Genomic DNA, 15,784 nt, shown 5'->3' on the forward strand with positions numbered 1-15,784 from the left:
CCAGTGCATCAGGCTATCCATTGCCGATATGGAAAGAAATGAGTCATTGCTGATAGCTGCTTCATACTTCTGGTCAGATACTTTCAATGCTTTCCTTTTCGGTCACGGCCCAGCTTCCCCCACTCTCGCCGATGTCCTCATGCTCACTGGTTTAGACATTGCAACTGCCGATGATGGCCAGTTGTTCGACCGCAACGCCGAACGCAAAGTAGAAACCCGCAACATCGGCGGCTGGTCAGGGTATATCCAGAAGTATCATAGAATAGGGCCGATTGGTTAGAGGGAACACGCCACTTTTCTGAACATGTGGCTAGACAAATTCATCTTCTACGACCGATCGGTAGGACCAACCTCCATCTACTTATCAGCAACAGAAAGATTAGCCGATGGTGGTTGATTCCCTCTTGGCTGATATTTGCTTGGTTCCGTCTATCATCTCCTCCATCAAGTGACCCAGAAAGTTCTGCTAGGTGAACCCATCGGCAATTTAGGAGGCCCTTGGTGGTTTATCAATATGTGGCTCAACACCCATATGCACAAACGCCTCCGGTTTGACTTTTTTGCACAGCGATTCCCCCGAGATATTGCCGAAGACTATGAACTAGCAGATGATGAATCGGCAACTCGTCCACCCCTTAACTATGGTGAAGCTGTCATAGTCCTCCCTGGTACTGGCTGCAACGAAAACCAGGTCGGCCGATTCTTCCAAACCTTGTATGATGGTCTCTCCAAAGATCAGCGAGCATGGATGCCTTATGAAGATCCAGAACCTAGATTCCCGCTCACCTTCCACCCTTTTGACGATGCTCTCAACAAGGATAATGATTTGATGATGGCAATCATCACTCCGAGAGCAATTCTAGTGAATAGTTTTGGCAGCGGGAAGAACACCAACCCTACTTATGAGTTTTACAACCCATCGGCACTAGCTCGCCAACTAGCTTTTGGTCAACTGCCGATCAGACTTTGTTATGCCGATGTGGTAAAACCAAGGGAGACAATAACCAGGAGACTTGAGTGGATTAGGATAGCTCAACTCCAGCCAAATGTCGATACGACAGACATCGATCTATCGGCTTGGGTTCTAGCTCTCTTTATTACTCAGTTGTATAAACATTGGTGGGAAGAATGGAAGGAGCATCTATTTAGGGCATCGGCTCATACATACCGCGACATGATCAACTCCGACTACAAAGTCCCCGATAACATCGTAAGTCTTTTACCGATACCTCAGTTCCTTTGTTATCTTTAATCTTATCGGCAACTTATTTGTTGTTTTTTATTTCAACAGGTCGATAACCAAGCACTGACAATTAGCAGAAGTGGGAGGCCGATCAAACTTCTTCAATCAGGCCCAATTTCTCTGATCGGCCACAATGCGCCAAGTCTAGCAGCCCTAATGCATCGCAACGTATGCTTCAAGAAGACGACCACCAAACGGTCGAAAGTATCTCCATCAGTCGTTGCTGCTACCCTGGCACAGGCTTTTAAGGTAAAACTCTTAATAATTTTTTTATACCGAATTCCTCCCATACTTACTTCACCTTTTCAGGGTACATCAGTTGCAACGGGAACTTCATCGGTAACTTTTATCCTTTAGCAAAACTCCATCAATATTCTTTTTATATTTTAACTCATGAAATTTTGGTCGTTATAACAGCAAAGTGGCAAATTGGGCAAGACCAAGAGTGCCCAAACATCAGGTGCCGATGCCCCCCAGCCCAGTCAAGCTCCAACCAAGAGAAAGGGTCCCAAAAGCACCAAGACCCAACCGAAGCGCTAGAAGACAGCACCATCCTCTCCACCTCGTCCAGTGTCCCCGATCCAAGTAGCATCATCTCCTTCTCCACCGGAACCCCAGATGCAAGAAGTACCTTCTCTTCCTCGACCAGTACCCCAGCCACAAGAAGCACCAGCCGATGTTTCTGAGCAGGTTGCCGATCTGGGCACATCATCGGTCGTCCCTCCAGAACAGAGAACCACTATACCCCCTCAAGGTAAAGTACTGATCACTGAATTATTACCGATGAATTTATCTTATAAGCTATAATCGTCCTTGTAATTTCTTAGCTGAAGTCATTCCATCGGCAACTCTAGCCGATCAAACCATAGTACCAGTTGCATCTCCACGTCAAAGACAGGAAATCGCCCTGAAGCAATTAAGTCATCCGATTTTCAGACTTCACATTATTAACACTTAATCTTGAGCAACTTATCTTCTTCTTTTTCTAGGAACAAGACTCCCCAAACAGCATGTTCTCCTTTGCCATCAAAATTTCCAATGATGAACGCGAAGAAGCAAGCTCTTGTCAGGCAGTTGGAATCTCATCGGTAGAGATTAAAGCCAAGTTGGAAGATTTGTTAGCCCTACTGCAACAGGACACGGCCCAGCTAGTAGATGATTTTGATCCGGCCAAAGTTACATTCAAGACTCTCCGTGGCCAAATTCTAGTCGATGCAGAAGAAATCCTCTTCCAAGCTGCTCACCTAGAAAGTCGCGAACTTCAGTATTAGAAGGCTACTCAGCGCCTTGCTGATAGAGCTGCTTATGCCCGGCTCAAAGAGGAGATGCTGCAAGTAAAGCACGCTGCCGATGAGAAGCACAAGAGCATCGGCACCCTGCAGTCCTCAGGGGATGAACTGAAACAGAAGATCTCCGATCTATCTGCAAGAAGAGAAGCTCTGCTAGCTGAACTCAAGCAAGTGGAAGAGGCCCAGACTCAAGCTTAGCAAGAAGAAAGCCAGCTGCCCAAGGCGCTCAAAACTCTTCAGCAAGAGAGAGATGCCCAAGCCTGCAAGGTGCTGCACATGAATAAGAAGTTGAAACCAGTGGAGGGCTCTGCCGATGAAGACACCCGAGAAATAGAAGAAGCCAACCAGATTCGTCTGCGCTCAATATCAACCATCCAGGCTTTGTTGAATCTGTGAACTTCTCATCGGCAACTTGTTTGATTCTGCTTTAAAAAACTTTAATCATTTTAATCTAGCCTATAGGACTGTTATCGGCACTTAAACACTATGCATGCTCCCAGATACATTTTATCCAGCCGATAGGATTATTATTGGCATTTGAACTTCTATGCATCAATCCAGATACTAGGATAGTATCTCTTTAAATATTTTCCATTTAATCCTCTGGGAAATTCAACTCCTTCGAGAGTTTCTAAAATATAAGCATTACCAGGAGCAGATCGACTTATCCGATAAGGACCCTCCCAATTAGGAGACCATTTTACAAACTTTGAACTTTTAGTCCCAATTGGTAGAATCAGTTTCCACACTAAATCAACATCAGCAAACTCCTTGGTTTTTACTTTCTTATCATACCATTTAGCAACTCTCTTTTTATTTTCTTCTATGCTAATTAAAGCTCTCAATCGATGCCCTACTAAATCATCCAACTCATCTTTCATTAAAGTGGCATAGTCATCGGCATTTAGCTGATTCTGAGAAAAGATCCACCTAGAACCAGTTTTTATCTCCCATGGTAACACCGCATCATGCCCATACACCAATTGATAGGGTGAGACTTTGGTTGAGCCATGACACGCCATCCGATATGACCACAAAGCTTCATTTAACAATGTGTGCCATCTCCTAGGATTTTCTTCAATTTTCTGCTTGATGAGCTTAATAATCCCTTTGTTAGAAGCTTCAGCCTGCCCGTTAGCTTGAGCATAGTAAGGAGAAGAATTCAACACCTTAATCCCCATACCGATTGCAAACTCATCAGATTCCTCGGATGTAAACATAGTACCTTGATCGGTAGTAATCGTTTGGGGAATACCAAATCGGTAAACAATATGCTCCTTTACAAAATCAATCATATTGGTCGATGTTACTTTCTTCAAAGGAATAACCTCAACCCATTTGGTAAAATAATCAGTGGCAACTAAGATAAACTTATGCCCCTTGCTTGATGGTGGATAAATCTGACCGATGAGATCAATAGCCCAGCCTCAAAACGGCCAAGGTTTAATAATAGGATTCATGGCTGATGCAGGTGCCCTTTGAATATTGCCAAACTTCTGACATCCTTGACATCCTTTGAAATATTTAAAGCAATCTTCAAGTATAGTCAGCCAATAATATCTATTTCTCCTAATCATCCATTTCATTTGGAAAGCCGATTGATGCGTTCCACACACTCCTTCATGAATTTCACCCATCAAGCTTCTAGATTCATCATCACCCAAACACTTAAGCAAGACTCCATCTATCGTTCGATAATACAACTCTTCTTCAAGGAGTACATACTTTGTAGCTTGAAACCTAACATGCCTCTCAACTTTCCTAGATGGATCCTTTAAATAATCAATAATCTCCTTTCTCCAATCATCGGCACTAACTGCCGATAATATGTCTAAGATGGGTTGACATCCCAAGGCGTGTTGAGCCAGTCGGTTGGCTTCTTCATTATGTAAACGAGGAATATGCTCTAGTCAGAAATCCTTGAATTCCTTTAACAATTGTACACATCTTTCATAATAGGCTATCAAAACCCACTTTGGCATTCATAAATTCCAGCCAACTGGTTTATAACAAGCATGGAAGCGCCAAAAAATTTCAGCAGCATCGGCATGAACTTCCTTTAATAATTTCAATCCTTTGATCAAAGCTTGGTACTCAGCTTGATTATTTGTTGACGTGGCAACAATCGACAAAGAAAACTCATACATCTTTCCCCGAGGAGAAATTAGCACTATACCGATTCCTGCCCCCCGGTCACATGTAGATCCATCAAAGAAGAGCGTCCAAGGAATGATTTCCAAAGCATCCACTACACCGCAATGCTGAGTTACAAAATCGGCTATAATCTGCCCTTTAACCGCTTTAGCCGATTCGTAGCGTAGATCAAATTCCGACAATGCTAACATCCACTTGCCTATTCTACTACTCATAATCGGCATTGACAACATGTGTCGGACCACATCATCTTTACATATGATAGTGCATTCGGCCGATAGCAAGTAATGTCTCAATTTAATGCAAGAAAAGTATAAGCATAAGCACAACTTCTCAATTGTCGAAAACCTTGTTTCAGCATCCACCAATCTTCTACTAAGATAATAACTCACATGCTCCTTCCCCTCAAATTCCTAAATGAGAGCCGAACCGATGACCATATCATCGGTAGACAAATATAATCTGAAGGGCTTTCCTTGTTGCGGTGGAACCAAAACTGGAGGATTTGTCAAATAATTCTTGATTTCATCCAAGGCTAACTGTTGCTCTTTTCCCCATACAAATTCTTGATCGGCTCTTAACTTAATCAAAGGACTAAAAGCACAAATCTTACCTGACAAATTAGATATAAATCGTCTGATAAAATTAATCTTGCCGATCAACGATTGGAGTTTAGTTTTATTAGTAGGAGCAACTATTTTGTTGATGGCATCAATAGATCTCCTACTAATTTCAATCCCTCTTTGATGTACCATGAAACCAAGAAATTGTCCTGCCAATACACCAAATGCACATTTATTAGAGTTCATTTTTAAACCATGCTTCCTTGTGCACTCTGTTGATATTTGGTAACGCCATCAGGAAATGATCCGCAAGCGCACGGATATCGGTGAGCATTTCACCCGGGAGGTTATCTAGAGTATCGTATTTATATTTTTACCACTGGGAGAAAGCGTGCATCTGACTAACCAAATGTATTGCTACTACCCTTTAGGCTACAAAGAATGTGATTCGATGTGAGCGATGTATAGAGAAGACTGCAACCGTAATCTCGTTCTAACCTTGGTAAGGATGATCTATTGTTCTATTAGGGAGGCTCACGGAATCTAGACACCACAAAGGATGTTCAACCCGCACCTATAAACCCTACCCGTCCTGCTAACGAGATGTGGGCTGCAAAGGTAACTCGGAAATGTCACGTTCCTCGCTACTACCACGGTCCAACTAGTCAGGGGATATCTATGAGTACCCTAGCCCAAACACCACGTTGACGCCAGCAATGATTACTCTAAACTCAACCGAAAGAGATTAAAGTAAACTAATAAACCAAAGAACAATAAAACAAGAACTTACTAGAATTTAGAAGTCAAATTACTGAAGAATCCTAGGAGCAAGCCTCAGATTAGGAGAACTTGATCCCGCAGGTACAACCTCGGAGTAGACACCGACAGGCTGGGCTTCCTCTGATCTACACCTCCACTCTATCTCTCTCAATCTAGTAGATCTAGTCTACTCTCACATTGGATGCTAAGCCCTAAGTCTATTTAGAGGAAAGGTTATCCTTCGAGGGCACCTCTCAACTCTATGATGAACTTCTTCTCCTCCAGAGCCAGGGGGTCTGCTTATATAGTCCCCTCAAGTGAATCTGGGCCGTCGGATCAAACCGACATTGATTGAACGGTTATCATTGATCCTTTAGGTCGGTGGAGTTTAATCCGCGAGACGGGTCCTGATTGGACTCTGCACCAGGGCGGGCGCCCTAGGGGGGAGGGCGGGTGCCCTGCCCCCGGGCCCGATCACCTTCCCGTTCGTTCCCATGGCTTCTGGAGTCTTCTAGATGATAGAAAATTGCACGGCACGTTAATATCTCTATGTAAACCCGATGTGTGGGCCTTTCTTCCATATTTCCTGATAACCCCCTGTAGAAATAGATAAACACCAAAACTCGTGGAATTCTGTCAGATAAAACCCTAAGTCTGGGTGTTGGTTGCATTAGGATCCTTTTCTTTATTTATTTGATGTTATATTTGGTACGTAAGGACCGTCAACGACTCCCCCAAGCTTACCTCTTGCTCGTCCCTGAGCAAGGATGGACTTAAGAGTTTTTGCAGTGGTTTCATGCCTTAAAAGTACACATGCGTTCAAGCAAGATCTCATCTCTGAGTTAGAGTAAACTGTTAAGACTTAAAACTTACTCATTTTACCTTTCACCATGGGGTTTGTAACCATCACTTGTGTCTTGAGCAATTAAAAGATAGAACGGTCAAGTCAAGCGCCATGTCTCTTACTCTTGATCAGCTATAGCTCTAGAGTTTTTGCAGATTTTCAAATAAAACTTAGAGATTCCTTATATGATTCTCTCAAATCTCTCTTTTGTGGTATTTGTGGATCCTTTCCAAGGCAGTAATGGTATATGCCTTCTCTCAAAGTATGTGGTATTTTAGGTGTGAGGCATAGTGATATTGCCTTCTCTCTCACCCTACTCTAATAAGGTTTTGATACCTGGAACTCATAGGTGGGAGACAGATAATACATACTAAACAAGTCAATAAGTCAAATCAAGATGTGCATGTGTGGCGAGTGAATGGTGTATGGTGATGATGGTGATAATAATGGTGAAAATTTAATTCTACTTTTGCTCTTTTTAGGGGATACATACCTTTCTTGCACTTTGAAGCTTTTTGAAGAGAATGAGATGCTCTACATATTCTTTTTCTTTTCTCTCAAGTGGGTATCTCATACCCCTAATTCTACTGTCACACACTTGTCCATTTTTACCTCTTGTCTCACTTTTTTTCGAGGTTTCGGGCACTTGCCCCTTTTTATTTCCTCGTATCCTCTTTTTTTTAGAGCACTCATCTCCTTAAATAATATAACAAGTGGTAGTAACCAAGATAACTTGAGCATTTATTTCACAGGGAAACAGAAATGTTTTTGGCTATTCTCTCCCGGATTAGGAGTAGAATACTTTTGGGTGGCTCTAGAGATGGAAATGAGTGGATATATGTGGATGTGTACTTCCGGAGTAGAAGTAGAATGTATGAGTGAACGTGCAAGCGAAACTTGATTTTAACCGTATGACAAGCTCCTACGAGTCTACACAGCTTGACCACACTCAATGCTCATAAGCAGTAAAAAGTAAATATGTGGCTCAAAGTCTAATAAGCATGTATGTATGGCTGTGGTAGGAATTTAAACTCTTATCATACAGGAACTCATCATGTGTTATTTTAAAGATTTTTCAAAGATAAAATTCTCTAGAATTCTAGCATCTCTAGGAACAGATAAACAGCAGCTCAACCTTCCCATATCATATCCGTTAACGACTTAGACTTCAGATCAAGTACTCTTCCCACAAGTTCAGGTTTAGAGCAGGTTTAAATTATAACAGTTATGCCTAAACTTGAGAAAGAGAGAGCTCAAACTTGAAAACTAGGTACATGGCAGAGCAACTATTTATCATATCTATGTAAGAGTTTATCATTTAAGTTTAGTTTGGCCTGGACTCTTTATTTATTTATTTAGGAAACTAAGCAAAGATATATATAAGCATAAAATTTTTTATTTGGGTTTTCATGATTATGCATCTTTTTATTATTTGAGTAAAGTATAAATGCGAGTAGAAACTCTTAGCTGGATAAGTGGGGGTGCTCTCCCCCAAGCTGGATTTTGACGTAAATTCTTCTGATGCAGCAAGCAGGTGACGGAGGTATATTTGAATGTCGGCAGTACTATGACGGCGATTAGGATGTCCTTCGTCTGCTAGTCTTCTTTGATCCTTGAATTCTGTGGAGCTCAAATAGACAACAAAGCTTTGTGGAACTAGTTAAGTGTTAGCATAAATATCTAGCCTTTATCATGATGAGCCTCCTCAATAAATGTTACTCTCTTTAGTAGGATCATAAATTTATTTTTATATTTTTATGTTTATAGGACAGGAATATATTTATTTTATTTTTACGCCACCACAGTGAATGTACTTATGGGTTTTATGCCAAGAGCATACTAACATGGGGCTTACTATTTTTTAACATTTTTATTTTCTTTTCAAGATGATATGAACCTGATTAACTAAGCAAACTATTTTAAATAATTGAAGGGAAAAGGATAACTACCAAGTTTACCTCTTGGCAAGGCGTTCGGTGTTTTTAAGTCCTCCAAATGGGACTCTCCGTTTTCTCAGTCGTCCTGGGATTCGCTAGATGGCGTAGTCGGTGGTTCCAGCAGCGCCTCTTCTTCGTGTATAACTATCTTCTCTCTCCACACCTGACTCGGTTCTACGGTCTCCTTAGGACAGTTCTGTTCAAGCTGTATGTCTTCAGACCTTACTTCTTCTCCTTCATAGTCTGCCCATCCGTCCTTGATGATTTGCCTCCTCTGGTTGTGATTGCGTCGTCTTCTTCTTGTCCTGACCTGCTTAGAGTCTTCAACTATATAGTTAAGGTCAGTAAATTAGCGGCGTACCTTCTCAGAGGGGAAGTGCATGTGGACTTCTCCGGTTCTAATGTAGATGATTGCTTTAACGGTGCCGAGGAACGGTCTCCCAAGGATGATGGGTGGATCGTACTCGTCTTCTCCCATGTCAATAACCTTCAACCTTTCGGAATGTCTGATCTGCCATCTGGAGCTGAGTATAATGTTGACACTGGAGCCAAAGTTGCAGAGTGCTTCTGGGAAGTCCACCATGCCGATGGAGATCGGGATGAAGGGGCGTCCTGGATCGCCTCTCTGAGTAGTTAGGCCTTTGTTGATTCCAACCTTGATTTTGTTGAGGATGGTTGTAGTAGTTTGTTGTTGTTGTTGATGTAGTTTACGTCCTCAAGCATCTCAGGGCAGTGATTGCCTGAGTGTCCAGTGTCTCCAGTGTGTTTGTGCTCGTAGATCCAGGTTCTTCACTTGGTGGAATCTGGGAGATGTAAAACTCCTTCGTATTATGCTCGAAGTGTACCTGCTCATAGAGACAAGGCAGAGATCAAGTGCATGGGCTCTGTTGGTGAAAAACACCAACAGAACCAAAAGTGTATTTGTTGTTCTCTATCCTTAAGCATGGTGAGCAAGACAAAATTGATGGATAATACAATCATGAGTGTAGCATTTAAAACATTTGTCACATCAGATTGCTTGACCTAATGGAAAGATAATTTGTCTATATTTATGTTTATACCTTCCAAAGACTGAATGTGCAATATTTTAGCTTATATGATTAGGAGTGTGGGATCACGAAGGTAGTACTAAGAACAAAGATTAAAGGACTAAACATGTTGAATTAATTGGGTTGGTTAATTTATGTTTGTCTCTTATTCATGTGAACACCAGAACCAAGGAGAAGCTTATAAAAGTGATAGTCACATATCTTAAGATGTTACCTTAATTGAAGAGTGATGGTACCATCTCACCTTGTGGAAGCTTCCCATTTGTAATGGGTGTGTATCTTGTTTATGTACTTTGTCTCCTTCCATGGGTCATCTCTCAATGATGAATGAGCTATGTCTTCCTTGTGTAAATCGTTAAATTTCATGTGTCTCCTTTATCTCCAATGTGAGTTTGTATCTCATGACTTCCCAGGTTTATATTGAAAGTTTTCCTGCAGGGGTTAGTCCGACAAAATATACCAATGCCTACTCAAGCAGTTTTTAGTTCAGTAACCAAACTAGACTCCATGTCTAATCAGATTAAGGAAGGCTATTTAACCTAAGCACCACGCATAATTTAAAAGCCAAAAGAAGTATGTACAGTACTTCCAAACTAACACTTACTAAGATAAACATAGGTAGCATGATGGCTTTTATAGAGATCTACTCAAGTGGAGATGAAGTAGTGTGATTAGTATTTAACAAATCAAGCATGTCTCAAAGGTAGGGACAACCAACATAGCAACTTGGCAAAGGATGTTTTTATGTGAAGTACTCCCCCAAGCTTGAATTTTGCAAAATTCAAGATTGGATAAATTTAATTCAATGTTGCATGATGATTGGTTGGACATACCTTGTGCTTGTCATTCATCCGATCTTCTTGCTCCAAACCTCGAAAGGTTAGTGACAAGAATACCCAAAGGAATATTTCTACAATTATCTTTATATGCTCAATACACAAGGCAATGTTGCAAATAATTAGAAGTTGTTGATGCAAAAGCTGATCTGCCAACACAAAGGGCTAATACCCGATTTAAACGTTAGGGCGTGCCAGCCGCTTTGACCTTACTATCGGCAAAGGTGATAACTCGAATACTTTGGTCCCGACAACAGCGATGCGCCCGGATGTCACGGCCAAGAGGTATTCATGCGGAACTCGAGAATACTCCTAAGAACTCGTAATAAAAAGGAAAATATGACGAAGTCGTCGAAAAAGTAGAAGCTGGAATATGAGTAAAAACTTGTGTTTGATTGATTGATAGATATATCATTACAAGGTCCTAGGGTCTACATTTCTACCCTGCTCAAAGAGCTACAATCAGACACGACTAGGACTCGAATTCCAAATTGAACGGAATCCATATACAAAATGAACTTAAATATCTATGGAAAACATAAAACTATCCTCCCGTGACAAACCGGGACACCACCATAGATCAATTGGCAACCTTCATGTTCTCCTTCCGAGTCATCGGCAGACTTCTCATCATAGCCATCGGCAAAGACTAATGCTGACCATCGGCACGAACGCGTCACCACTTCTGGACTTAGTCACATTCAGCTGTCTCTTCATCGGCAACCACCCTCATCGGCAACTCCCCTGTAGACCAATTACTATTGCCCCATCTTGCCGATCTATACATTACCGATCCCTGGGTACGTGTCCAAAAACGGTGTCAACACATGCCCTCCAATTTCGGAGTATGAAATCATTAATGCTCCAAAATTCTCTGCAGTAATGATGCCTTTCCGCAATTAATTCTCCCAATTTGGTAATCGACCGTTTAAATCTGAACAACCTTGGCCCAATTCTCCTGCAGGTTCCTCGAATTCCTCATCCTTCCTATTTTTACACTTTATTAATCACTTCTGTCAATCTTTCAGCTGACATAGTTTCATCGGCAATCTCAGCCGATCAGCCCATGGTTCCATCGGCGTCATCCAGTCAGAGGCGAGAGATGGCCCTGAAACAAGTAAGTTATCCATTCTCTATCTGTATTATTTATCAGTGCTTGATCATAGAATAACTTATTTTATTTTCCTTTTCAGGAACAGGACTCTCCTGACAGCTTGTTCTCCTTTGCCATCGACATCTCTGAGGATGAAGGCGAGGAGGCAAGTTCTTCTCAAGCTATTGGAATCTCATCGGCAGAAATCAGAGCCAAGTTAGAAGAATTGTCGGCCCTCCTTCATCAAAACACGGCCCAATTAGTCGACGACTCCGATTCAGCCAAGGCCTTGTTCAAGACTCTCAGAGGCCAAATTCCTACCGATGCCGAAGAGACCCTTTTCCAGGCTGCACATTTAGAGAGTCGCCAGTTGCAGTACCAAAAGGCTGCTCAACGCTTTGCCGATAGAGCTGCTCACGCTCAGTTCTCAGAGGAGTTGATGAAAGTGAAACTCCTTGCCGATGAGAAGCATAAAAGCATCGGCACTCTGAAGTCCTCATGAGATGTGCTGAAACAAAAGATCTCTGATCTATTAGCGAAGAGAGACGTCCTGTTGGCAGAACTCAAACAGGTAGAAGAAGCTCTATCTCAAGCCCAATAGGAAGAAAGCCAGCTGCCTGATATGATCAAGACGCTTGAACAAGAACGGAACACTCAGGCTCGTAAAGCACTGCCAATGAAGAAGAAGCTAAAATCGGTGGAAGGTTCTGCCGATGAAGACATCAAAGAGATAGAAGAGGCCAACCAAATCTGCCTGCGCGCTATATCGACGATCCAGGCTTTGCTGAATGTATGAATTCTCCATCGGCAGCGTGTCCTGCTCTTTTCTTTTGAACATTCCTAATTATTCTGGTCTAGCCGATAGGACTGTTATCGGCACCTTTTTTTTCAAACACTAAGTCGTGCCCCAGACACAGTTTAATCCAGCCGATAGGAATGTTATCGGCACTTAAACTTTTATGCATCGACCCATATGCTCGGGTAATATTTCTTTAGATATTTGCCATTTAATGCCCTGGGAAATTCAACTCCTTTGAGAGTTTCTAACATATAGGCGTTGCCAGGAGCAGATCGATTTACCCGATAGGGACCCTCCCAATTGGGAGACCACTTCCCAAATTTTAAACTTTTAGTCCCAATCGGTAAGACTAGCTTCCATACCAAGTCTCCATCGGCAAACTTCTTAGCCTTTACCTTCTTATCATACCATCTGGCAACTCTCTTCTTATTCTCTTCTATACTCATCAAAGCCTTTAGCCGATGCCTTGCTAGATCATCCAACTCGTCTGCCATCAAAGTAGTATAATCATCGGCAGTCAATTGATCTTGAAAAGATAGTCACCTAGACCCAGTCTAAATTTCCCAAGGTAACACTGCATCATGTCCATACACCAACTGATAAGGTGAAACTTCGGTCGACCCATGACAAGCCATCCGATATGACCATAAAATTTCATTCAACAACGTATGCCACCTCCTAGGATTTTCTTCAATCTTCCGTTTAATAAGCTTGATAATTCCTTTGTTAGATGCTTCGGCCTGCCCATTAGCTTGAGCATAATAAGGAGAAGAATTTAATACTTTAATTCCCATACCGATTGCAAACTCATCAAACTCCCCTAATGTAAACATAGTACCCTGATCAGTAGTAATTGTTTGAGGAATTCCAAATCGGTAAATAATATGCTCCTTCACAAAACCAATCATATTGGCCGATGTAACTTTCTTCAAAGGAATAGCTTCAACCCATTTGGTGAAATAATCGGTGACAACCAAGATAAACTTATGTCCTTTGCTGGATGGCAGATAAATTTGGCCGATCAAATCAATAGCCCATCCTCGGAACGGCCAAGGTTTGATGATAGGAATCATGGATGATGCAGGTGCTCTTTGAACATTGCCAAATTTCTGACATCCTTGACACCCCTTGAAATATTTAAAGCAATCTTTAAGTATGGTTGGCCAATAATACCCATTCCTCCTAATCATCCACTTCATCTTAAAAGCCGATTGATGTGCCCCACATACTCCTTCATGGATTTCTCCCATTAAACTTTTAGCCTCATCATCACCTAAGCACCTGAGAAGAATCCCATCAATGGTTTGATAATATAATTCATCTTCAAGGAGCACATACTTGGTGGCTTGAAACCGAACATGTCTCTCGACTTTTTTGGATGGATCCTTTAAATAATCAATGATTTCTTTTCTCCAATCATCAGCACTGATTGCTGATATTGCGATTAACATATCCCGAGGCATGCTGAGCCAACTGATTGGCCTCTTCATTATGCAACCGAGGAACATGCTCTAATCAGAAATCCTTGAATTCCCTTAACAGTTGCATACTCCTTTCGTAATACATTATTAATACTTCACTTCGGCATTCATAACTACCAGCCAATTGATTTATAACCAACATAGAATCTCCAAAGATTTCAACAGCATCAGCACGAACCTCTTTTAACAACTCCAACCCCTTAATTAAAGCTTGATATTCAGCTTGATTATTTGTCGACGTGGCAACAATCGGCAAGGAGAATTCATACTTCCTTCCCCGAGGGGAAATTAACACTATGCCGATTCCTGCCCTCCAGTCACACGTGGATCCATCAAAGAAGAGCGTCCAAGTCACAATTTCTAAAGTTTCCACTGCACTGCAATATTGAGTCACAAAATCAGCCATAACCTGTCCTTTAACTGCCTTAGCCGATTCGTAACGCAAATCAAACTCCGACAGTGCCAAAATCCATTTACCGATCCTGCCACTCATGATCGGCATAGATAGCATATACCGGACCACATCATCTTTGCATATAACAGTGCATTCAGCCAATAACAAATAGTGTCTCATCTTAATACATGAGAAATATAGGCTTAAACACAACTTTTCAATGGCCGAATACCTGGTCTCAGCATCAACCAATCTCCTGCTTAAATAGTAAATCACACGTTCCTTCCCTTCAAATTCTTGAATTAAAGCCGAACCGATGACCATCCCATCGGTAGACAAATATAACCTGAAGGGCTTTCCTTGCTGAGGTAGAATCAGAACTGGAGGATTTACCAAATAATTATTGATTCTATCTAAAGCCAACTGTTGCTCCTTTCCCCATACGAACTCTTGATCGGCTTTCAATCTGAGTAAAGGACTGAAAGCATGAATTTTACCAGACAAGTTAGATATAAATCTCCTGATAAAATTTACCTTGCCGATCAAGGACTGGAGCTCAGTTTTGTTGGTAGGAGCAACTATTTTATTGATAGCATCACTAGATCTCCTACTAATTTCAATCCCCCTTTGATGCACCATGAAACCAAGGAATTGTCCTGCCGATACGCCAAATGCACACTTGTTAGGGTTTATCTTCAAACCATGCTTCCTTATGCACTCCAATACCTTTTGCAAATCGGCAAGATGTTTTGTGAAATCTCCAGATTTAACCACCACATCATCAATATAAATTTCCACCAGCTTGCCGATGAACTCATGAAAGATAAAATTCATAGCCCTCTGATAAGTAGCACCAGCATTTTTCAAGCCAAAGGTCATGAGTATCCATTCGAACAACCCAACATGACCAGGACATCTAAATACAGTCTTTGGAATATCTTCTTCAGCCATAAATATTTGATTGTATCCTGCATTGCTATCCATAAAGCTGCTGATCCGATGCCCAGCTGCAGCATCAACTAGCAGATCGGCAACTGGCATTGGGTAACCATCCTTCGGCATAGCTTTATTAAGGTTCCTGAAATCAATGCAAACCCGATGCTTCCCATTTTTCTTGTAAACTGGAACAACATTGGAAATTCACTCGGCATACCGACACTGCCGAATAAATTAGCTTCAATAAGTTTGGTTATTTCTGCTTTGATATCAGGAAGAATATTAGGATTACATCGGCGAGCTGGCTGTTGATGTGGCCGAAATCTAGACTTGATGGGTAACCGATGTTCAACAATTGAACGGTCCAAACCAGGCATCTCAGTATAATCCCAAGCAAAGCAATCTTT

Source organism: Sorghum bicolor, chromosome 7 (genome assembly GCF_000003195.3).
Source record: "Sorghum bicolor cultivar BTx623 chromosome 7, Sorghum_bicolor_NCBIv3, whole genome shotgun sequence".
NCBI lineage: Eukaryota > Viridiplantae > Streptophyta > Magnoliopsida > Poales > Poaceae > Sorghum > Sorghum bicolor.